The sequence below is a fragment of the Microcebus murinus genome, chromosome 1, assembly GCF_040939455.1.
Source record: "Microcebus murinus isolate Inina chromosome 1, M.murinus_Inina_mat1.0, whole genome shotgun sequence".
NCBI lineage: Eukaryota > Metazoa > Chordata > Mammalia > Primates > Cheirogaleidae > Microcebus > Microcebus murinus.
The window spans coordinates 12,027,390-12,051,774 of record NC_134104.1 but is presented as its reverse complement, the minus strand read 5'-3'; the positions used below and the strand labels follow the sequence as shown (position 1 = coordinate 12,051,774).

General features: G+C 41.9%; 1 pseudogene; it reads left to right on the top strand.

Annotated features, from left to right (window-relative positions):
• The first annotated feature begins 22,561 nt into the window (after positions 1-22,561).
• LOC142874848 (uncharacterized) lies at positions 22,562-22,693 on the top strand (annotated as a pseudogene).
• Positions 22,694-24,385: the final 1,692 nt, after the last annotated feature.

Sequence of the window (24,385 nt, the reverse complement as noted above, 5' to 3'; positions counted from 1 at the left end):
ACAATCACCCTAAAGCAGCAGGGCTGGTAGAATGATGGGATAGCCTTTGGAAGACTCAGTTGTAGTGCCAGCCATGTGGCAGCATTTATGGACCTCCAAAATGTGATACTTGCTCTAACTCAATATACGGTGATGTGTCTCTCAGTGCCCAAATTTAGATGTCTGGGAATCAAGGGGTGGAAAGGGGGTGGTTTCTCTTACCATTACCTTAATAATTCACAAGCAAAGTTTTTGCTTCTTGTCCCCATGATTTCAGGTTCTGCTAGTCTAGAGGTCTTTGCTCCTATCAGGGGACACCATACTGGTTCTATTAAACCAGAAGCTGAGACTGTCACTGGGCTACTTTAGGCTCTTCATGCCAATGAACCAACGGGAAAAGAAGGAAGTCACTGCACGGGCTAAGGTGATTGATACTGATGGCTAGTACACACGAAGGCAGAGGAGAGCCTCTGGGGCAACTCTTAGTACTCACATGCCCTGTGATAAAAGTTAATGGGAAACTACAACAACCAATACAGACAGGACTGCCAATGGCACGTGACTTTCAGGAATGATGGTTTGGTCACTCCACCAGGCAGAGAAGCATGATCACCTGAGGTGCTTGCTAAGAACAAAGAGAATATGGATTGGGCTGGGGAAGAATTAAGTGATAAATACCAACTATAACCACATGGCCGGTTGAAGACATAAGGACTGTTGATATTAGTAGTATTTCCAAAGAGGGACTCAGCAAGAAGAGAAATGAGCATCACCCAAACATGGATGAGAGGAGACTTTGTGTATCCTCTTTTAGGGAGAGGATTACAGGTTTTTGGTTGCACAGGGATAGTTGTGCATCATGTTACATGGAAGCATTGTATTTCTATTGTTGTTATTTGGGGGTGATGGTTAAAAGAGGTGTCTTTATGCAAGTGCAAGGGTCAAGAAAAAAAAAAAAAAAAAAGAGGTGTCTTTGGATGCCGGGTTGATGAAGTGTAGACTGTACTGGATGGTTCTATTGATAATTAGGTTAAGTTGGGAATTTCACACCCAGAATCCTCTTCCCCATATGGTTCTGGGTTAAAATTGGCCAAAAGGGAAACTTGAAAAAGATTTGGAAGATGGAAGTGAAGTAGCAGCCCTGGCTCTGAAGGGCATGGTGATCAGATGCAGAAGCAGCAACGTGGAGGTGCCAGTGGGCCCAGCTGGCCCTGCGCTCCCTGCCCCACATCCAGCATGTCTTCCTCCCTGTGGAGCCCACTGACCAGTGGGGCCCCAGGGCCACCGCGGGACTCTTGGTGGCAGACCCACGGAGTGGCGGCTGTGCGCAGGCAGCAGCTTCCCATGGACACAGCCCATGGACACTTCTGCAAGCCCCACTTTATGGTCCCACCATCGTGGCTGGATGTACCAGGTCTCTCAGAGTTTGCCAAAAAGCTCCAACTTGTCCACCACACCAGTGCTTCAGGAACACTGGTTAGTGCCTTTATCTCCGATCCTCTTCCTCTCCTTAACAGGCCTCCACCACCCCAGTTCCTCCCACCATTATGCAAGGCCTGATTCCTGACCTAAATCCCATAACATTCATAATTCATCATGGCTCTGCTTCCCTGGATCTACTTTGGCTTGCGTACCAGGAGGGGAAACGGCAGGTGTTGTGTTAGGGTTCTCCAGAGAAACAGAACTACTCTGATACATATATGTATGAGAGAGATCCATTTATATCTATGAGATATATATATCTATGATCTATATCTCTATGTACATATAGATATAGATATATGAGAGAGATTTATTATGGGAATTGGCTCGTGCAATTATGGAGGCTGAGAAGTCCCACAGTCGACCATGTGCAGCTGGAGAAACAGAAAAGCCGGTGGCACAGTTCAGTCCAAGCCCAAAGGCCTAAGAGCCAGGGGAGCCAGTGGTATAAATGCCAGCCCAAGGCCAAAGGCCTGAGAACTGGGGCAGGGGCAGGGCAGAGGGAAGCCTGTAGTGTAAGTCCCAGAGTCCGAAGGCCAGAGAATCAGAAGCACCAAAGTCCCGAGGGTAGGAGAAGATGAGGGTCTCAGCTCATGGAAGAGAGAGAATTCTCCCTTCTTCTACATCTTGCTTCCATTGAGGCTCTCAGTGGACTAAATAACACCTGCCCACATGCATCACTAAGCGCACACCTGCTTTGCAAAGTCCACTGATTCCAATGTTTCTGATCTCTTCCAGAAACACCCTCCCAGACACACCGAGAAAGAATGTTTTACCAGCTATCTGGGTGTCCCTTAGCTCAGTTGAATTGACACGTAAAATTAACCATCACAGGTGGAGAATTTCACATTTGTGCTGAAAGCTTCCATTCATCAGTACATATTATTTCTGCTTAAGTTTCATCGGCTAAAGCAGATACCATGGCTACACCTAACTTCAAGTATGACAGAGAAAGGCGATCCTAACCAGAATGTCTGTGAACATGACTACCAAAAGATAATAACTAAATGATCGATAGATATTGGGCAATGTAGATACATGCATAGATGTGAGATTTTAAATATTTATAAAGGTCAGAAGAAATCAATGAAGAGGAAAATAAACTGTTATTCATCAAGTCTCATGCACGAAACTTGTATTAAATCATTTACAAGTTTCTCCTTAGACCTCAAAACCTCCCTATGAAATCAGTTTTCTCATTTCCATTTTACACAATACAAACTTTGTGAGATCAGGACCGTGTCTTTTTTTTAACGGACTGTACTTTTTAGAGCAGTTTTAGATGTACAGGAAAATTAAGAAGACAGGACAGAGTTGACATAAACACCCCATAATATACATACACACATGTACATCCACCCACAACTTCCCCTATTATTGACATCTTATGTTAGTAGGGTACATTTGTTATAATTAATTAATTGGTGCTGATACATTATTATTAAAATTCATATTTTAGTTAGATTTCCTTGGTTTTTATCTACTGTCCTCTCTCTGATCAAGAATCTCATCTGGGATATCAAATTATATTTAGTTGTCATATCTCCTTAGACTCTTCCCAGAGGTCGTTTCTCAGACTATCCCATTTTTGATGACTTTCACAGTATTGAGGAGAACTGGTTTGATATTTTATACAATGTCCCTCAACTGAGATTTGGCTGACATTTTTCTCATATCAGACTGGAGTTATAGGTGTGGGGGAGTGGGAAAATATTTAGTTATGCAACATAGGGCTGCACTCAGAAGTTTTTTAATAGATTTTATTTTTTTAGTAAATGAATGTTTTCCAGTAAGAAAATGGGTTCAGAACGTTTAAGAAATGTGTTTAAGACACTCTGCTAGTCAGAAGCAAAACTAGGATCAGAACCCAGGGCTCTATGACTCAGAAATTTTTCTACTTTCCAAAATATTGTGTTAGCCTCACAGTAATTACAGTGACATCTTCCAGATACTGTTCTAGGAACTTAACATATATACATTGTTCGTAATTCTCTCAGCCACACTATTTTCCTGCTTGGAGGCATCTGGAGGCTTCTTCAAGACTACACAGTGAAGAAGGAGCCTGGGGTGTAAACCAACTGCAGCTGCCTCTAGAGTTTCTGTCTGTCCCATTACCATTGCAATGACTTTTCAAAGATGATCACGTGATTCTCCCTCCTTCAAACTCTCCAAAGCCTCTCCCAGCACTGCCAATGAGACTGTCTGCTCTATGCACCCCACTTCCCACTTTCCTACCCGCGCCTTGTGCTCCAGCCTCAGTGAGCCCCTGGCAGCTGGCTAATGGGTTCTGCTTCATGTGTCTTTGTATATGTTGTCTTCATACTATATCACCCATCAGTTTCAACTCCTAACTCTACGAAACAAACCTTTCTCAGATGCATCCAAGCAGAGTTCACTCTCCCCCCTCTGTGTTCAATAGGACATGCCTCTACTATTGTGCTAATCATACCACAGTGACATTATGAATTTATAGCTTCTATTCTCTAGCCAGGCATAGGACTCCTCTGGGCAAGGATCCTTTCTCATTCATCTTAATAGCTGCCATACCTAGTACAGTGCCTGGCACATCACCAGTGTTCAGTAATGAATGAATGGACAAAGAAATGAAAAAATATGTAAGAGAATGTAACAATCTTCCACACAAGGGCACAGAGCTCCTGAAATTGAACTGACTGCTGCCCCCACACTCCCTCCTCCAAGGCCAGGGGCACATGGCCAAGCTCTCCAGGAGTTTTCCATCTTCCTATTAAATGCATCTTGTTGGATCCATGGATGAGTAACATCAGCGAACTGGGAGTGCAGAATTGGCTTCAGCTCAGTATCTAAGTGAGTTAATGAGCCAGAAATTGAGCCAAGCCTCTTCTGTCATTTTGGAAAAAAAAGAAAAGAAAAGAAAGAAAGAAAAGAAAAGAAAAAGCAGGAAAAGTCTTATCATAGTCTACTTGAAAGGCCAAATATCTATTCTACAAAGACATTTTCATTAGCTATGTACAAAAGAATAAGATGTGTGACTTAGCCCCTTTCCCCTTCCCTTTTGCAGCCCCTGAGCAATTCAAAGGGGGAGTGGAAACCTGGCAGCTAACCACTTAACTTGATTGAAATAAACAACCATATTAGATAATTAATGATCATGTTTGCCAGATTTCCTCTTCACTTTTTTTGCTGGGTAGATATAGCCCTAAGGCTACAGATACATTTATAAGCAAATTGTCCAATTCTCCTGGTAAGACCTCCTGTGTCTTGAACCTTACATCTTCCATTATCCATTCTAGTTCATTTCCATCATTTTAGAGAACAATTAGAAAAAGAGGAATGCTTGCAGGGCTAAGAGACTAACATCAGACCTGGTTCTAGAAGGAATCCGGGGGCCTCAAGTTTGGCAGGCCAACCCAGGCCAAGGTTAAGACCTTGAATTTCCTTTCTGTGTCAGCAACCAAACAGTGACTACTCTATTCACCCTTTGTCACAGGAGCCAAGAGAAGTGGAAGTCCCCTCCTGCAAGTCACACACCAGAGTGACTTGTTGAAAAATTGATACTCTTCCTCTCTGGATTGCTCCCTCCTGCCATTTTGCATGACTGGGAAAAGCTATTTCTATTGCTTCCCGAAGGTTCTTTTTGGCCACTGCAGGGTTCATAAAAAATTAACTGGCTGAGCATTTTTAGATCAAAAAACATTTCTAGATTAAAACTTAGAGTCTGAAGGAAGCAGTCTTTTAAATGAAGGTAACATGGTGGTCAATAAGATAAGGGGTGTAAAGTGTCCCACACAGATTTTAATCAAGTGCTAGGTGGCAGGGACAAGGAGGATGGAGAGAATTGCAGAGGTAGTATTGGTATAGCCAGTCCACACTATAGCAACACTCAATTACTAATATACTGGAATATTTGGGAATTTTTGAACCTTTCAAGAAACACTTTCAATGATCATGTATCTACGATACACTACAGTGGGCCCTGATGGGACTTTATGCATTAAAAAAATATCTTTTTAGTGAGCACCTACTTTATGCTAAGTGCTGTTCTACAGATACAATGATGAACACAGCAAATAACTCACAATCTTATTAACAGGCATCATTGCCTGCTTACTCCTGCAAAGCTGATATTAAAACCCCATCTCAGTCAGCCCTGCCCACTTCAAGATCTGCAGACCAGACAGAGATGCTAGCATTAGAGCCAAATGCAGAAAACAGATCAGTGGTTGCCAAGGAGTGGAGGGCAGAGTGGGCAACCACAAAAGAGATACACAGGGCAATTTTTAGGTGGGTCCAGCATTCCATATGGTACTGTGGTGGTGGGTACATGATTCTATGCACTTTTCTTTTCTTTCTATTTTTTTTTTTTTTTTTTTTGAGACAGAGTCTCACTTGTTGACCAGGCTAGAGTGAGTGCCGTGGCGTCAGCCTAGCTCACAGCAACCTCAAACTCCTGGGCTCAAGCGATCCTGCTGCCTCAGCCTCCCGAGTAGCTGGGACTACAGGCATGTGCCACCATGCCCGGCTAATTTTCTATATATATTAGTTGGCCAATTAATTTCTTTCTATTTATAGTAGAGACAGGGTCTTCCTCTTGCTCAGGCTGGTTTCGAACTCCTGACCTCGAGCAATCCTCCCGCATCAGCCTCCCAGAGTGCTAGGATTACAGGCGTGAGCCACCGCGCCCGGCTTCTATGCCCTTTTCAATCACCATAGAAGTGTAGTTCACAAAAAGTGAGCTTGAATGTAGGCAAAATTTGTAAAAATCAACCAGGAGGTCAGGGAATGCAGGATGGAATGCAGACTGTGACAAAAGACTCTAACCGTATTACAAATGCATCACATAACTATGATGGCAGTGAGCACACCAGTGCTCAGACATTGGTTTCTAAGTACCATTCTCTAAGGAAAGGAACCAGAGCCTTGGAGAAATGGCTGATTGTGAGGCAGAGACAGGGAAAATGCAATATGAGCCTGAAGCATCCTGTAGTATCAAGAAAGTAACGAAATGCTCACATAACAAAAGGATGAAGGCAGGTTAGAAGGACACAGGAGCCAAACTGAAAGAGCTCCCAGTGGCCAAAGCTGGAAAAATGTAAGCACTACATAAATTATTTTTTAAATAAAATAAATAGCACAATATTGAATTGTAATCCAAAGTATAAAATACATGAGTCCATACTGATATAAATACATGATTAGGTAAAGAAGTAAATAAAGGAGAAGAGATACATTTTTCTTAAAGGAGAATTGTAGATAATTATATAAATACTACCCTCCAAGAGATGGAGCTTTGTTCAACTTCCTGCTACTTGAATGTGGGTCAGACTTCATGATTTGCTTTCAAAGAAGAAGGCATGGAAAGGGGGTGGTATAACTTTGCAGTGGAGGAAACTTTCAAGTACTGCATTGGCTAAGTGGTCAAGGTTAAGGTCACCAGTAGTAAGACATGTTGATAGTATGAACTCCCTGATATGATGTGATTAGAAAGACATTTCACCTTCATGGTATTTTTTTTTTTTTTCAGAAAAAATCTCCATAAGCCCAGTATGGCCACATGAAAAACATCAGGCAAACTCAAATCGAGGGGCATTCCACAAAATACCTAATCAATAACCCTCAAAACACAATGCCATTCAATAAAGGAAAGCCTGAGAAAGGATCCCAGATCAGAGAAGCCAAAGGAGACGTGACTACTAAATGCAGTGAGGAATCCTGGATTGGACCTTGAAACAGATAAAGGACGTTGATGAAACACGAGTGAAATCTAAATAAACTAAGAAGTTCACTTGATAGTTGTTTCTTTTCATTTTTACAAATGTACCATGACAATTTAATAATATGTCAACATTAGGGGAGATGGGAATTCACTATGGTGCCTTTGCAAATCTTATGTCAAGCTAAATTTTTTTTTCCCAAATAAAGTTTGTTTAAAAATAAATGTCATTTGTCAAAACTCATAGAATATACGACACCAAGAGAGAACTCTAATGTAAACTATGAATTTGGGTGATGATGCGTTAATGAAGGTTCATCGGTTGTAACAAATGTACCACTGTCGTGGGGGTTGTTGACAGGGGGGGAGGTTGTGCATGTTTGGGGGTGAGAGTTATGTGGGAACTCTCTGTACTTTCTGCTCCAGTTGACTATGAACCTAAAACTTCTCTGAAAATTAGTCTATTAAAAATAAAAACATACAGACTTTTACTTCCACCTATGATGGAAGTAACTTCTTAATAGGTCAGTGTGCCCATGAAAAAATAACTAGAAGAGCTGGATTAAAAGAGGAAAAAAAGTAACCTGTTTGAAGGCATTAAAAAGCTTCAAGGCTGTCAGGACTTGAGCTAGAAGATCTCATAGAGAAGGAAAGTGCATTGAAGAAGCCCAACTTTTTACCCAAAGCTTTTCTCCTTTGGAACATTTGCCAATCTTTGGGGGGGGGGGCTGAGAAGTTAACAGGTCTTTACAAAATCTTACTTGTTAAGAGAGACAAAATTCAGAGTGTGTGGATACCAGGGCAGGCACGTCTGGAGGGGCCAAGATTCTGGAGAGAACACAAGCACAGAGAGGTGAGTCTGACACACAGCATCAGCCGTGCTACCAGTGTATGTTTCCTCCTTAGCTGGCAAGACTCTAAGAAGCCGAGCAGAAACAGCTGAAAAGCAGAGCAAAGTTTTCAGTGGTTTCGCAGTGTCGAGAAATTAAAATTCAATCTCAGCACTCACCAAGGAGAAGGAGCTCTCATGCCTAACAAAGACTAGAAATCAGCCTTGACTTTCTCAGTCCTGGCTGGATTGATGTGCTCTTTGCTTCTGCTGTCCACCTGAGCACAAGGCGAATCCTGTCTGGAGGTCAATAACATCACCCAGAGCTCTATAAATTATTATACACAACATCCTACGTTCAGTCTAAAGGTATCGGGCAAACCAAAAAACAGGACCAAAGGAACAACTAGAAAACAGACCTTGTAGGTTCCCATATCCCAAAATTATCTAGCAGAGATTTTAAAATATGTTCAGAAACTAGATTACAAAATGAAGATTTTTGCCAGAGAACTGGAATTTATTTTCTAAAAGCAGAATTATAAAACTAAATATTAACTAATTGTAAAACTAAGCATTGCAATAACTGAAACTAAAAACATGAGTTTACGTGTAGACTGAATACAGTGAAAATGAGGATTAGTGAGCTGAAAAAATAGTTTAGCAGAAAATATCCTTACTGTGGCACAGAGAGCAAAAAGGATGAAGACTCAAAAACAGCAGAAGAGACATAGCAGATAGTGAAAGAACAGACACACATGCAATTGAAGCAATATATGAAGAGATCATAGTCAAGGATTTTTCAAAATGAATTAAAGACATCAGGCCATAGATTCTGTAAGCACTGCAATCTCTAACCAAAACTACCCAAAAGAAAAATCACTCCTTGGCACATAATATTAAACTTTTGGAGGCCAAAGACAAGGAGAAAACTCTATTAAACTGCCTAAGAAAAAAATATATTATTTTCCAAAGAGCAAACACATAATTGATATCTCAACAAAAATAATGGATACAGAAGACAATAGGATGTTGTTATGAATTGAATGTTTGTGTCCCCACCAAATTCATATTTCAAAGCCGTAATACCCAGAGTGATGGTGTTTGGAGGTGGGGTTCTTGGGAGGTGATCAGGTCATGAGAGTGGAATCTTCAAGAATGGGATTAGTGCACTTATAGGAAGAGATATAAGAGAGATGATATCTCTCTCTCCACCACAAGAGGATGCGGCAAGAAGGCGGCCATCTGCAAGCCAGAAAGAGAGCCCTCACCAGGAACCAACTGGCTAGCACCTTGACCTTGAACTTGTCAGCCTGCAGAACTATGAGAATTAAATGTCTGTTGTTTAAGCCACCTAGTTCATAATATTCTGTTATAGCAGCCCAAGCACACTAAGACATATGTATCTTTAAAGTCCTAAAAGAAAATAAATGTAAAAAATATCCAATAAAAGTGAGAAGGAAGTGAAGGGATTTTTCTAATGTCTGCCAGTAGACATACATTAAGGAATACTAAAGGGACTTCTTAGGCAGACGAAAATTTATGAAGGAATTAAAGGGAAAAGAAATGGTAGATATATCGGTAACACTAAATGTATATTGACCGGATAAAATAATAATAATGCGTTGCATGGTTTCCTATATAGTAAAATAAAAATGCATTACAAAAGGAAGAAAAAAGGAAAATCGTGTCAAAGTGTTCTAAGGCCCTAGCATTACCTGGGAAGGACAAAGTTACTAATTAATAATAAATCCTTTAAAATGACAGTTGCGGTATTTAAGGTGATTGGTGAAAGAATAGTAAAAATATGTATGTATATGTATATATATATATCTATATGTGTGTGTCTGTACATGTGTGTATATACATATAACTAATGAGCTAGCATAGGGGAAAATGCAAAACATAATCTTTTGTAAAAAAATTCATAAAACAAGGAAAAAAGCTGAAATACTCTATATATGAGAAAGTTGAAAGTAAAAGGACATACTATGCAAACCTTAGCCAAAAGAATGTGGGCATAGCTCTCAAGACTTTAAGGCAAGAAGCATTACTAGAGATAAGAAGGAACATTTCCCAATGAATGATAAGAGGTCAGTCCTCCACGAGGATAAAAACAGAACTAAATTTGCATGCATGTAATAATATACCTTCAAAATACATGAAATAAAAATTGAAAAGCTAAAAGAAACAGTGGACAAATCCACAATCATATAAGAGTCATTAACACACCACTCTCAGAAACTAATAAAACAAGCAGAAAAGTTGGGAAGGATACAGGGAATGTGAACATGACTAACTTTGCCTAACTGACATAGAGAACATGATACTCAGTGACATAGAATACACATTCTATTCTCAAGGGCACATAAGACATTTATTAGAATAGACCATATCCTGGGCATACCACCAGTCTCAACAAATCTAAAAGGACTGAGATCATTCAGAGTACATTTTCCTAACACTGTGTAATGAAGCTAGAAATAAATGCAGTCGTGCATCACTTAACAACAGATACATTCTGAGAAATACGTTGTTAGGCAATTTCATCACTGGGCAAACATCATAGAATGTACTTACACAAACCTACATGGTTTAGCCTACTATGCACCAAGGCTATATTGGTCCCAGGCTACAAACTTGTGCATCATATTACTGTACTGAATATTGTAGATAATTGTAACACAATGGTATTTGCATATTTAAACATATCCAAACATACAAAAGGTACAGTAAAAAAATAAAACAAAAGATATTATATATAAATAAAATATATATAGGACACTTACCATGAATGGAGCTTGCAGGACTGGAAGTTGCTCTGGGTGAGTCAGTGAGTGAGTGGTGAGTGAATGTGAAGGCCTAGGATATTACTGTATACTAGTATAGACTTTATAAACACAGTAAACTTAGACTACATTAAATTTATTAAAAATATTTTTCTTCAATATTAAATTAACTTTATGTTACTATAACTTCTTTACTTTATAAAATTTGTAATTCTTTTTTAACCTTTTTTAGTCTTTTGCAATAACACTTGGCTTAAAAGATATTTTACATTTGTACAGTTGTACAAAAATATTTTCTTTCTTTATATCCTTATTCTGTAAGCTTTTTTCTAATTTTAAATTTTTTTTTTTAATTTTTAAGCTTTTTTGTTAAAAACAGACACAAACACACATATTAACCCAGGCCTACCCAGGGTCGGTATCATCAATATCACTGTCTTCCACCTCCACGTCTTGTCCCACTGGGAGGCCTTCAGCAGCAATAACACGCATGGAACTGTCATATCCTATGATAACAATGCCTTCTTCTGGAATACCTCCTGAAGACATGCCTGTGGCTGTTTTACAGTGAACCTTTTTTTTGTATAAGTAGAAGGAGAACACTGTAAAATAATAATAAAATGTATACTACAGTATAGTACAGTAAATACATAAACTAGTCACACAGTCATTTTTATCATTATCAAGTATTATATACTATACATAATTGCATGTGCTATACTTTTATACAACTGGCAGCACAATAGATTTGTTTAAGCCAGCATCACCATAAATATGTGAATAATGCATTGAGCTATGACGTTACAATGGCTATGACACCACTACGTGATAGGAATTTTTCAGCTCCGTTACAATCTTATGGAACCACCATTGTATATGTGGTCCATCATTGACCAAAACATTGGTATGGGGTTCATGAGTATAGCTAAAAATAACTAAGAAATCTGCAAATATTTGTAAGCTAAGTAGTTCGTTTCTAAAAAGCCCATTTTGAAATGAATGGTAACATTAACATGACATATTAAAACTTGTGAGTTGCAGCTAAGACTTACTCAGAGGAAAATTTATAGCCTTAAAAATGCATGAATTAGAAAACAAGAAAGGCTGTAAAATTAGTTGTCTAAATACCCATCTCAAGAAATTAGAAAATGACAAGAAAATAAAACAAAAAAGTGGAAGGAAGAAAGTAATAAGAACAAGAACAAAAATTAAGAACAGAAGACAAATATAGAATAACTGAATATCTGCAGGCAAAACTTGATTCTTAAAAGATACCAATAAAATTAAAAGAAAAAAATAGCACAGATTTTTCACAAAACTATTCCAGAGAATAGAGAAAGAGGGTACCTATATAAAACTGTTTTAGGAGGATGAAATAATATAGGTACCAAAACTCAATGAGGATATTACAAAAAGAGAAAATTATAGGAAAATCTCTCTCATGAAAGCAGAAACAAAAATCCTAAACAAAATATTAGCAAGTCAGATCCAGTGATAAATTAGAAGGATAATCTTTCATGATCAATGGGTTTATTCCAGATAGGCAATGCTGCTTTATTAAAAATTAATTAATGAACTTACCATATTAACAAAATAAATAAGGTAAATTATATGACCATCTTAATAAATACAGAAAAGCATCTAATTCCACATCCATTCAAGATAAAAAATTTAGCAAACTAGAAATAGAAAAAAACTTTCTCAATCTGAGTATCCTTTTTTAAAAAAAAACTCACATCAAATACGATATTGATGATGAATTAGTAAAAATTTTCCACCTAAGATTGAGAATGAAACAAGAATTCCTGCTTTTACCATAACTGTTTATATTGTACTAGAGGTCACAGCCATTGAAAAAGGGCAAGAAAAAAATGTAAGAATTGGAAAGGAAGAAACTAAACTGTCATTATTTCCACATGACATGATCACAATATGATTGTGTATGCATAAAACTCCAAAGACCTTGCAAACAGACTATTAAGTAATCTTAACAATCTTATAAGGTCAATTTATAAAAAATCAACTGTATTTCTATATATAAGGAATGAACAATTAGAAAATGAAAAATTAAAAACAGCATTTACAATAGAATGGAAAACCAACATTGTAGGAATAAACCCAAAGAAAATTTTCTACACAGAAGCTACAAACCATTGTTGTTAATATTATAATACTAATGAATAATTATCAGGAAGTAAAGGGAGAGATCATGTTCATGGATGGAAAGACTCAATATTCTAAAGATGCCAGTTATCTCCAAATCAATCTATGGATTCAATGTAATCCCAATAAAAATCCCAGAATTTGTTTTATTCCTGGAAATTAAATTTCTAAAACTCTAAAATTTTTGAATCCTCTCTTTGTCTTGGTCTTTGACCAAGTACAAGGTACTTTTTCTTTATCCTGCTTGGGATACGCTGAGCTTGCTGAGTCTGCTAATTTATGTCTTTCATCCTTTGGAACAAATTCTAAGCCATTATCTCTGCAAATATTGCCTCTTCGACATTCTCTCTAGTCTCTCCTTTTGATTAAACCCATGCAAGACCTTTTCAATCTGCCCTCTGTATCTCTTAATTCATGTTTCATTTTTTCATCCTTTGTTTCTCTCTGCTGAACTTTCAGTAATTTCTCAATACCTATCTTCAGCTGTTTAACCCAACTATTTGAGTTCCTGATTCCAACTGTTATAGATTTTCTATTCAGAATTTTATTAATCTTCCTGGTCCTTTGTGATAATGCCTTGCTCCTTAATTTTATTTTCAATGCTCTCTTTTATTTCTGCAAATATATAAAATATATACCTTATATTTCTCTTTGTTGATTCTAAAACTGGAATAGGTATCCCAGTGTGGTCATACTGGATTCCAGTTCCAAACCCACATGAGAGCAGTCTTGAAATTAGGAAACCTTAAGACTTTTTATTTTCCCCTGCACTCAAAGTCAAAGACAAGATAGCCAAGAAGTTCTATAAGCTCTACCTTTTACCTCTGTGAGACAGACTTTCTTCTTGGTCACCTGTTCCTGGGGGTCTTGGCTTTCTTTGGGGGGGGTGGTCTCTGATTTAGTGGGGGTGGGTGGTCTCTGATTCATCTTTACCCCTGTGTGGGGCCCCAGATCATCTGCTATATCATCCCTCATGCACATGTACACACACGTGTACATACACACATGACTACGCAAACACAAGAACATACACACATCTACACTCTAGTGCTCCAGGAACCAGCAGATGGCCCCAGGATGACTGTCAGCTGCAGCACTGATTTGCCCTTCCAGACTCACACCTGACCTTGAAGGATTTTCCTACCTTTACCGCCAGGTTACTCACACACTCATTTTTTCTTCTATCGGTGTTTTAGATGCTCTGTACTGAGAGGTTCTCTCCAGACATCAAGATCACCAATTTTCTGGAAAAGGAAATATGAGCTTAAGGCTTTCCATCAGATAAATGAGGAATAAATAGCCCATTGTTGAGTTGACTGACTTTCTCAAGTTCAGAAAATATGACTTAGCATGGAGTGAGGACTAAAACAATCCAAGAAGGAGAAGGTGGGGGTGGGGGTGGGTGTTCCTGTAAAACTGGATATGCAGAGTTCTTGCAGTGGAGTTAGGAATGAAATCCGCATCTCCTAATTTCCAAGGTTTGTTCTTGGCCTAGGCTTTCTGACAGCTCCTTATTCAGAAAACAAAAGTAGAATACTGTATGCAAGAGTCAACAATAGAGCTGACACAGCCAATAGCCTATTGAGCAGGGATGTGTTTCAAAGAAATCAGAATTGGTTTATCAATGTAATGAATTCAGATGTCTCTAAATTCAGCAAAGTAAGCAAAATGTATTTGGGAAATTAATCAGACATGTCCTCTCTTCAAGGAACTTCATGTACCAGACTCACCTAGGCCAGTTCTTTAGTCCCAGACAAGTGAACCTACATTGAAAATATGGCGTGGTCTTCTTTGGGTCAATTTCAGAAGTCAGCCAAGGTGGAACCATCACACCATTGAGTCCAAAGCCCACTTCATCTACACAGCAAGGCAGAAGCCCAGCTCCTGAGGCCTCTGTCACCAGACACATCATCATTCCACCTTCATTTCCCAAGGTTTCCCTCTACTTCACACCTGTTCACAGCTGACTTTCCTTTCTCCCCACTGCCATTGAACTTCCCCAGAGGCTCGCTCTTCTCCATGAGCTTATAAATGCATTAGGTTGTTTCCAATTTTCACCATCACAAAAATGCTGCAATAAGTATTCTCGTGCACATGTGTAGTTTTCTCCAGGAAAAATGCCAAAGAATGGAATTGGTAGATTATAAGATATAAACATTGTCCACTTTCCCACCAAAGGGCTCTCCAAAGTGGTTTCCCAATTGCACTACAAACCACAGGGTACAGGGGATTCCCGTGTTCTGTATCTTTGCCAACACACTATATTATCAGCCTTTAATTCTTAACCACCCTCTCTCCACACGCCAATCCAGCAAACTCTTCCCTTCTAACCTGCAGATGGGCAACAAGTAACACATTTGCATTGTTTTGGGCTGTTCTGGAAAGTAGGGTTGAGCTGAAGTCCATTGATTTTTTTCCAGGGGCTGATTGGGAATGGTGTGATGGTTAATTTTATGTGTCATCTTGACTGGGCAATAGGGTGCCCAGATAGCTGGTTAAACATTCTTTCTGGGGGTGTCTGTGAGGGTATTTCCAGAAGAGATCAGCATTTGAATTGGTGGGCTAAGTGAAGCATGCCTCCCCAATGTGAGTAGGCATCATGCAATCCATTGAGAGCCTAAATAGAACAAAAAAGCAGAGGAAGGTTGAATTAACTCTGCTGGGCTGCTCAAGCTGCTCCCTGTGCTCCTGGTTCTCAGGCCCTCAGACCCAGACTGGAACCTATACCACTGGCTCTCCAGTTCTCAGGCTTTTGAACTGCACCACCAGCTTTCCTGGATCTCCAGCTTGCAGATGGCAGATTGTGGAACTTCTCAGCCTCCATTATCATGTGAGCCAATACCTTATAATAAATCTCTTTTTAGACATAGATATACACTGGTGGTTGTGTTTCTCTCGAGAACCCTCACTAATACAGGGAGTCTGACTCTCTCCTACTTTGAGCACATGCCAGTGAGAAGGGTAAGAAGAGCTGAGGCTCTGACAGCCAGGGGGTCTCTGTGAGGGTCCCACACTGCCTACCAGCGTGGCTCTTGTAGGTGAGATCAGCAGAGGCACAGACCCAGGAGCCGGTGAAACCAGCCTGCCTGCTGCTGCTGCCATGTGTTCTAGTAACACAGCACCAGGATAATGGGAATCCCAGGTCCTGGAGCTGAAGAGTGGAGAGACATTTGGATTCATGATGACAGATGGCAGGCCAGAGGAGGCCAGGTAGAGAGGGAGCAGGGAAACAGGAATGAGGGCAGTGGACATCCTGGGAAATCTCTGTGCACATCTGGATCTGAGACACCTGCTTATCCATCATTGCACTTGTCAGCATCTAGGCAGAAAAAGTAGCAGAGTGATTAAGTGAGACCTCAGCAGGTAGCTAAGCTGGGGTCTGTGACTTTAGGCAGACCCAATGTGTCTCAGGTTCCTTATCTGGAAAATGAGAATATTCATACATATTTATTATGCTTAAAGTGGCTATGAAAATAAATGAGATAATACCAGCAAAATGCTTAGCAAGGGTCTGGTGCATAGTGATGACTCAGTATATGTTGGTAGTTATTCTTATCATTATCATTATTGCTGCTTCAAATCGCAGCCTATGACCAGCTCCATCAGAGCAAACCAATATCAGAACTGGCATCTTATGCATCAGTTCTGGTTGATTTGATAGTGGCTGTCTGTTGAGAAGGTTTCTAAGGTTGCCTTTGGGCTCATCTGAAAAAAGCTGTGGTCTGTGATCGATTGGTAATGTCTGCCATGGCAGCAGCAGGGAAGTGGTAGCAGACAGCTGTGCACTTGCTTCCCTGTGTTCTGCATTTCACAACTTACTTGGTAAGAAACACTAAATCACAAATGTTCCCGTTTCAAATTTCTAAGAGAATACCTATAAACAGACCCCCAAAAGGACCGGTTTTTAAAGGAAGCCAACTGCACATGGCTCTCGTTAAAGCTGTATTAAAAGCAGGTACTGCATCAATTTCTGTTCAGAGTTCTGCAGAGAATTTCCATTTTATCATTCCCAGTTGCTCCCCAGCATCGATGCCTGCAGTGGCGGGTCAGCCTCAGGTGGGCTTGTCAAAAGCAGAGCTGGTGCTTAGCTTTCCACGGCTGGTGCTACTAAAGCAGAGAGCCCTGGCATGCATAGAGATCCCCGTGAGAACATAGTGCAATGGAAAAAGGCTGGGAACTTACAGGGCTGGGCCCCAGCCTCAGCAGAAACTTTGGTGTGAGGCTGGGTGGGGCTGTCTCTTACAAAAAGGTAAATGATCTCCAGGATTCTGGCCAATTTTGTTATTTCATTCTAGCAAAGAGAGGTACCTCATGTAGTTACTCTATTTTTGAAGAAGGGAGATGTTTGCAAAGATGTACACGTTAGTAGACCCTCAACTTCTTGAAGGAGCTGCTCCAAAATTTCCCTAGACTCCCAAATGGTGGACTAGCACTGCAGGCCCATTTTCTCCCAGGGAAGAATTTTTCACAATGTTCAAATTGTTTATCAGTGCAAAACATGCATGGCATGAAAGCAAGAATTAGGGAACAAGTTACCTGGGGAAGTGGATTCAGGAGCAGAGCAGCTTCACGTCTAATACCCGGCCCCCCGCCCACCCTGCCCCATCCACATGTACTCACACACACCCCAACTTCTCATCCCGGTGAACTTCTTATTTCAGCAAGAAGTTATAAATCAGTGCACGCTGTGGACCTCTGATATTAACACTACAACTGTTAAAGTCATCACCACGAAGCGTCCATGACTACACAGATACATGAAGTCAACCATGACAACCCAGACAACCATGGCTATATAGTATGTTTTAGTAATAATAGCACCAAGAAAATTACATAATAAAATATGCAATTTATTTTACCAATAGCTATACACTGAAAACGTCATGACAATCTCCCAAAACCATAATGGATTCTGCACCTGTGTTTTCTCATATACAGTAAGTACAATATATAATGATTTATTAGCATAAACCCATATTATGACTTTTAATAACCATCCAGGTCCTCTAAGCCGAGTGAGATGTGTCTCTTTTCAAACAACCTCCTGGGGAGTGGCTGTTCTTATTGTAGTGGTGCGGTCACTTTTGGTCCTTTTCCTTAGAAACGGCTTTTCACAGCCAGTTCAGGGTCTCAGAGGGAAATCAGCTGCTGACACACCTTGTTTTAGGTCCAAAACAGTATTTCCAGATCCATCACGATGCCACAATTCAGTTCTCTTCAAGTTTCAAAAACCATTTACAGAGACTTGCCTCTGAATGGATCTTTGCTGTTTTCCAAAACCTAATTCTACCCTTTATGGAGGAAAATGATCTGCTGTTAAGGCTCCAGGAGAGAGTGCACCACAGGACCTGAATGCAGTTCTTCATGAACAACAGCAAAGGTGTTTTATACTCGGGCAACGTACACAGAATATATTTATAGCATCCTTAAAGGGGCTGTATTTAAGGGGATGGCATTCATTGGGGTTTATTAAATGACCAAGTTATAGGAGTATCTGGTATTTCCAACCTGACCACTGAGCCCTCCTCTGTCTACACCCATTCAGCCTCCCCCTCCACCTTACTGCGATCAAAGTGGCTTTGTCAAAATAGCCGCTTCAAAAAGCCCCCGGCATCCTAGCTGGTGCATGGGAGTGTCTGGGGTTCTGCCCGCTTGTCATCCTGGGTCAAGGAAGTCCAAGCCCCCAAACAGGACTTGCTCGTTTCTGTGCCTAATCACAGGATGAGGCCACGAGCCAGACAGGACATTTTCAAAGACATCATCAGGGGACGTGAACAAACTGGGAAAGGATAAATGAGGAAACGACAAAGAAAATGTCCAATGCCGTCTTCCAACTCACTTATAATTCTGCCACCAGGATGAATAGAAAATGCTGGATCCAGGTGAACTGGGCTCCCCTTTGGGAAATGGGACGTTTGAAAGCTTTTCACAATCTCTGTGCCTGCATTGACTGTTAAAAAGGTCACTGGAGACATCCCAGTTACCACCCTTAATGGTTTCCAATCTGTCCTCAGCCGACCTGAGATCCGAGGCATGGGACACCTGCCCACCCCCTTGCAGTAACTGTGTCCCCGTTTGACTTACACACCCTGTCTCCTGCGTCCTGTCCCATAGGACCTACGGATGTCCCACTTTCGCTCCAAACTCAGCGTGCTCAACTGCAAGCTCACGCCCGCCTGTCACAGGTGGGACTCCCTCTGCTCACACCTTCGCTGCTGTCCCTATGGGACCAGCCACTCGGTCCACTCGGCACAAAGCCTTGGGGGCCCCTCTCCACCGCTCACCACTGTCTCTCCTTGTCCTTCACCACCAGCCGCGAGCTCCCAGAGACCCGGCCTCGTCCCGTGGCTCCTGGCTACCCCCAGCTGTCTCCCCTGTTGGGGCCTGTCCTGCCAGCTGTTCTCCTACTGTCCCTTTGCCAGGAAAATCCACCCCACGTGTCTGTCTATCATAGATTCATCTCCCCCAAAGACTGCTTTAATCACTTCCCAGAACTTTCAATGGCTCCCACGGTCCTTCTCTGTTAGTCAAGGGGCTCTTCATGTGGTCCCCACTTAGCCTTTCAGTTCAGATGACTCTACAGAGTCCCTGTCCCCTGGACTCTTTTAATGAAGGGGATCCCGTCTCCCCCCTCAGCTGGTCTCCATGCAAGGGGAGTTTCTGTAAATACCCTGGCCCCTCAGCCCCTCACTCCATCCTCCCCAGCCAGAGGGACTTGCCTGACTGGTTACTTTGGGAGAAAGAACATGGCGCTCCCACCCAGCCTAACAGCCTGCTCCTCCCTCTTTGTCTTGGAAGCTAATGCACACCAGGCTCCTCCAGGCCACATGGCCAGAGGCAGCTCTCCCAGCGGGAGGCCCGTTCTGGTCCCAGGCTGCCTGGGATGGGGATGGGAGGATCCGCATCCTCCAATATCCCGATTTCTCAGTGATAGAAGTGATTGCATTTTTGTACTCCCCTCTGCTGTATTCTTTTTCATCACTTCCCCGTTAGTATATAACTCCAGGGAAGAGGGAGCTGCACCTTGGGCCCCTTTTCACCCCAACAACACTGGAACTTTGCTGCCTCTGCGTCTTGCCCCTACTACCATTCATTCCTCCCTCCCAGCAGCACCTGCCCCTCTCGCTCTGTCCGGTTCTCAGCCACCTCCAAGTCCCTCCTAAAGTCCCACATCTCCCCTTCTTCTGCCCTCACAGTTCTGGCCACCCCGTCACTTAGCTGTCATGCACTGCTACATTGCATTCCCCGTAGCTTCATCTTACATGCTGGTTGAAATTCTCACCTGTCCATGTTTTGCCTCTCCGGGAAATTATACCTGAGGGTAGTTACATTCCCTTCAGCCTCATTGCATGCTTACCTTCCACGGCACCTGCCCAGGGTCTTGCTTAAGGTGATCTCTGGGTGATCGAGGTGTTTAATTCAGCCACTGACAGGGCACAGATGTTGTCCCACCTCATCTCAGCCCCAGACACCACAAAGATCCAAGTCACACCTTCGAGGCAACACTGGCATGGTCCTTTCGACTCCTGGCACTTTGACTGTGGCCTCGGACAGTAACTCAACCCAAGACATTGGGAAACAATCACAACAACTTAGGAGATTTCCAGCACCCTTCCTCTGACAAAACATCCATTCCGTACCAAAGAACATTGCCTTAAATAATGAGCAAAACACAAGACAGCAAGCACGAAACACAGGCATGTCGGCTGCTCATCTCCCACAAGCTCGTAGGCTCCTTAAAGACAGGCCTTGGGTTCTTCTGGTCTACCCAGGAGCACTGTGTAAAGGGTTCAGGAAACACACGTTAGCTCAGTGTATTTGTTAACAATGGGGATGATCTGCAAACAGTGGCTTCAGGGTCACGTTTGTTCTTTGATTATATAATATAGCATTTTGTTACTTGAGGTTTAAACGTTATCCTTTAGTTGCAGAGAAAATAGAGAGTGATGCATCTAAAACTAAGCTGGGGTGTCTGTGTGTGTGTGTGAGAGAGAGAGAGAGAGAGAGAGAGAGAGAGAGAGAGAGAGAGAGAGAGAGAGAGAGAGAGAGACAGGTTGATTAAAGGCAACAAGGCCAATGTTTAAACAAAGTACTGTTCCCATGAACAAACTAGCTCTCATTACAGTCATTCTGCAGTTCTCTAAGCCTCCATGAGCACTGAATGGGTAGAAATGCTTCTTTGATTCAAGGCAGTGGTTGGTGAAATAAACCATACGCTCCTGTCTGGTGCAGGGGCTCACAGAGAGCCCATTCTCGCCACGAACAAAGGTGTGGGGGAGGGCAGTTTCCTGTACATTGCAGCCGAATGATTGACAGGCAGATTACTATGAGGCTGAGTCGGCCTCATCTGGCCTTTTTTAAGTGCAATATGGTCTGCATAACATGACGTATGAATGCTAACCTCCTGGCAGGTCCTTAGAATGGGGACAATGAAGCTGGCAGCCTGACACCGGCACAGCTGGGAGGGGAAGGCTTGGTGTCTGCACATTAACACGGTTGACATTTGCTATCTAAAGGGAAGGGCTAATAAATAACCTGCCAACGATGACACTCTGTAATGACAGCTTTTATTACCAGCCAGTTAATCCTCCACTCCAGCTCTGTCCTTTCAGGCCATCTGGTGTTGAATTCTTATTTACTTATTTTTATTTTCCTGGAGCTTGAACTTGGAACATTTGCCTCCTGCTGGTGTCATATTTTGAAGTTGATTCATGGGCCGGGACAGTGGCCGGCTGGTCGCAGATGAGTCAGCACCAAGGTCTGCAGAAAATGGGAGCTTTTAGCAGGTGACCTTGGGTTTGGGGTTCACCTGCATGAAGCCATTTAGTCATATTGGGTCCAGAGGGGTACAGGAAATTCACCTTTTAATTACCAGCTCTTTCCATAAACAACACACATAGTTTCTACCTCAATTGGATCTGACACGCATTTATTGAGCATCCACTGTGTGCCCAACATGACATATTCTAGGGACATAAAATAAGCATACTTAAAATACAGCCCATCCATTGCAAAAAGACCATCTCTAGTAAAAAAAAAAAAAAAAAAGAAAAAGAAAAAAAAATACAGCCCATCCCTTCAATGCCAAAGGTGACAGGTCAGAAGATGGGGACCCTCACATAATAAATCTCAATGATGAGATACAAACTATCTAAGGAATAACCATAAAGTGCTATGGGGTCAGAGATGAGGAGGTAATTCCTTCTTCCTCAGAGGAATTGAGGAAGAAGTTGTCCAGAACTGGAAAGTGCCTGACATTTGACCCTATTTGCAAGCTAACAGGTTAGCCCGAGTTATGGACTGAATGTTCGTGTCTCCCAAAGTTTGTATATTGAAGCCCTAACCCCCAATGTGATAGTATTTGGAGGTGGGGCATTTGGGAGGTAATTAGGTTTCAATGAGGTCACGGGGCGTGGGGTGGGGACCCCTTGATGGGATTAGTGTCCTTATTAAAAGAGACCAGAGAGTTTTCTCTGTTTTTCTCTGTTCTCTCTCTCTCCATCCACACACACGAGGTGAGGACAAAGCAATAAGCTAGCCACCTGCAAGCCAGGGAGAGAGCCCTCACCAGGAACCCACCCAGCTGTCACCTTGACCTTGGACTTCTAGACTCTAGAACCGTGACAAATAATCACTTCTCGGCCTTTTGGCTAAGGTCAAGTGTAGTATCTGTTCTCACCAGTTTAATATCTGATATGTCCTCTATTTGAGGACAATATATTAAGTGGATCTTTGGAGCAGGGAGATGGAAAAAGAAAAAAAAAAAAAAAACAAGAACTGTGACAAATAAATGTCTGTTGTTTAAGCCACTCGGTCTCTGGTATTTTGTTATAGCAGCCCACGCTGAAGACAGCTGGCCACAGTTTCATGGATGCTCACAGAAGACACAAAATACCTGGGCCAGTGACAAAGGACTTTATTACTCACAGCAACCAGAGTGTCAGCTTTGGTAGGTTCTCCAAGCTCAATTCCCAGAGATGATGCCTGCACACACAGAAAGTTACATTGCAGGAGAGGAATCCTGCACTCAGGGAACCCAAATATTTTATAGTGGGCAGTAAACACGCCTGCCCAAGGCTGTTCATTAGGCAAACATCCTTGAAAAGAGAGCGTGGAACAAGGCAGTGAGTGCCTCTGATCACGGATGTGCAAAAACACAGCAGATCCATGGAGCATTGTCTCTCGGCAGAGGCTGCCAAACCAATGAATGTCAGTTTCCCATCAAAAGGTTTTTTAAAGGCTAAGAAGCACCCAAAGACAGAAGCAGAAATTTTCTCAAGGTTGCATTTCTGCGTGGTTGGCTATATGTAGGATCCCCCTTAAAATACAATCCACAGTGCCTCTTCTGGGTAAACTACCCCCGCTGTAACCTCATGGAAGAGTAGGAGGAGCCGTGGAAAGACAAGCTGTGTGCAGACAGCCACTGTCGCTCCACGTGCAGGTGGATCAGAAGTTAGACAGGAAGAGACAGTCAAGTCCCTGCACAGTCTGGTCCTTGTCCAACTCCCAGCCTTGTGTCTGGAAACTCCCTGCCTCTTACTTTGTAATCTATCATGGTCTTGGTTCCACACCTTGCTCTTTCTCACACTCCCTTGTCTTTTATCATGCAGTCCTCTCTGTCTTTCTCACCCCAAAACTCAGTTCACTTGACCCACCCCTCAACCTTTAAGACCTGACTCAAATACTGTCACCGGCAGACAGCCCTCCTAGGTCATCCCAGGCTGGGTTTGGTGGCTTTCTTTGTGCTTCCTGAAACCTATGGTATTCACCTTTGTCACAGCCCTTTCACTGTCCTTAGTTACCTATATGTATTTTTCTCCCCACTGGACTCTTGGATCTCTGGAGCGACGTCCTTTCCTCTCTGTGCTCCCATCCCAGCCACCAGCCCTGAGCAGTTACCCAGAAAATAGTCACCAAATGAATGACCCTCACTTTCTCTTCCCCCCTGCCATGGACATTGAGGGTCTGAGTCTGCAAAGGGCTAAAGATCTATTGGCAAATGTGACAATTACAAGAGAACTCAACCGCATCCCACAGAAAACGCGGTTATTTTCAAATAACCCCCAAAGAGTCATGAGATAGTAAAATTTAGTCATTTTTATCCACTGTTATTCTTTTATTATTTCTGCTTTCTTCCTCTCCTGAAATGCAATTGGCAGATGTGTATCATCTCTCTCTCTCTCTCTCTCTCTCTCTCTCTCTCTCTGTCTCACAACAGTATTGCATAACTCCTCAGTAGCTTAAAAGTGCCACCCACCTCTGTTCTACAAAGAAAAACGAGAAATGGAAAATGCTCAGTTCTCAGATGGTTCCAAACCTTTGTTTTTGTTCTGAGAGTTGGTGATGAGCATTGCTGATAGACACCCCTGAAAATCTGCTAAAATGCCTAGACCTTCTCCCTGCAAAGTTTATATGCCCATCTACACACAAACTTTCGCAGACAATTGTGGGGAG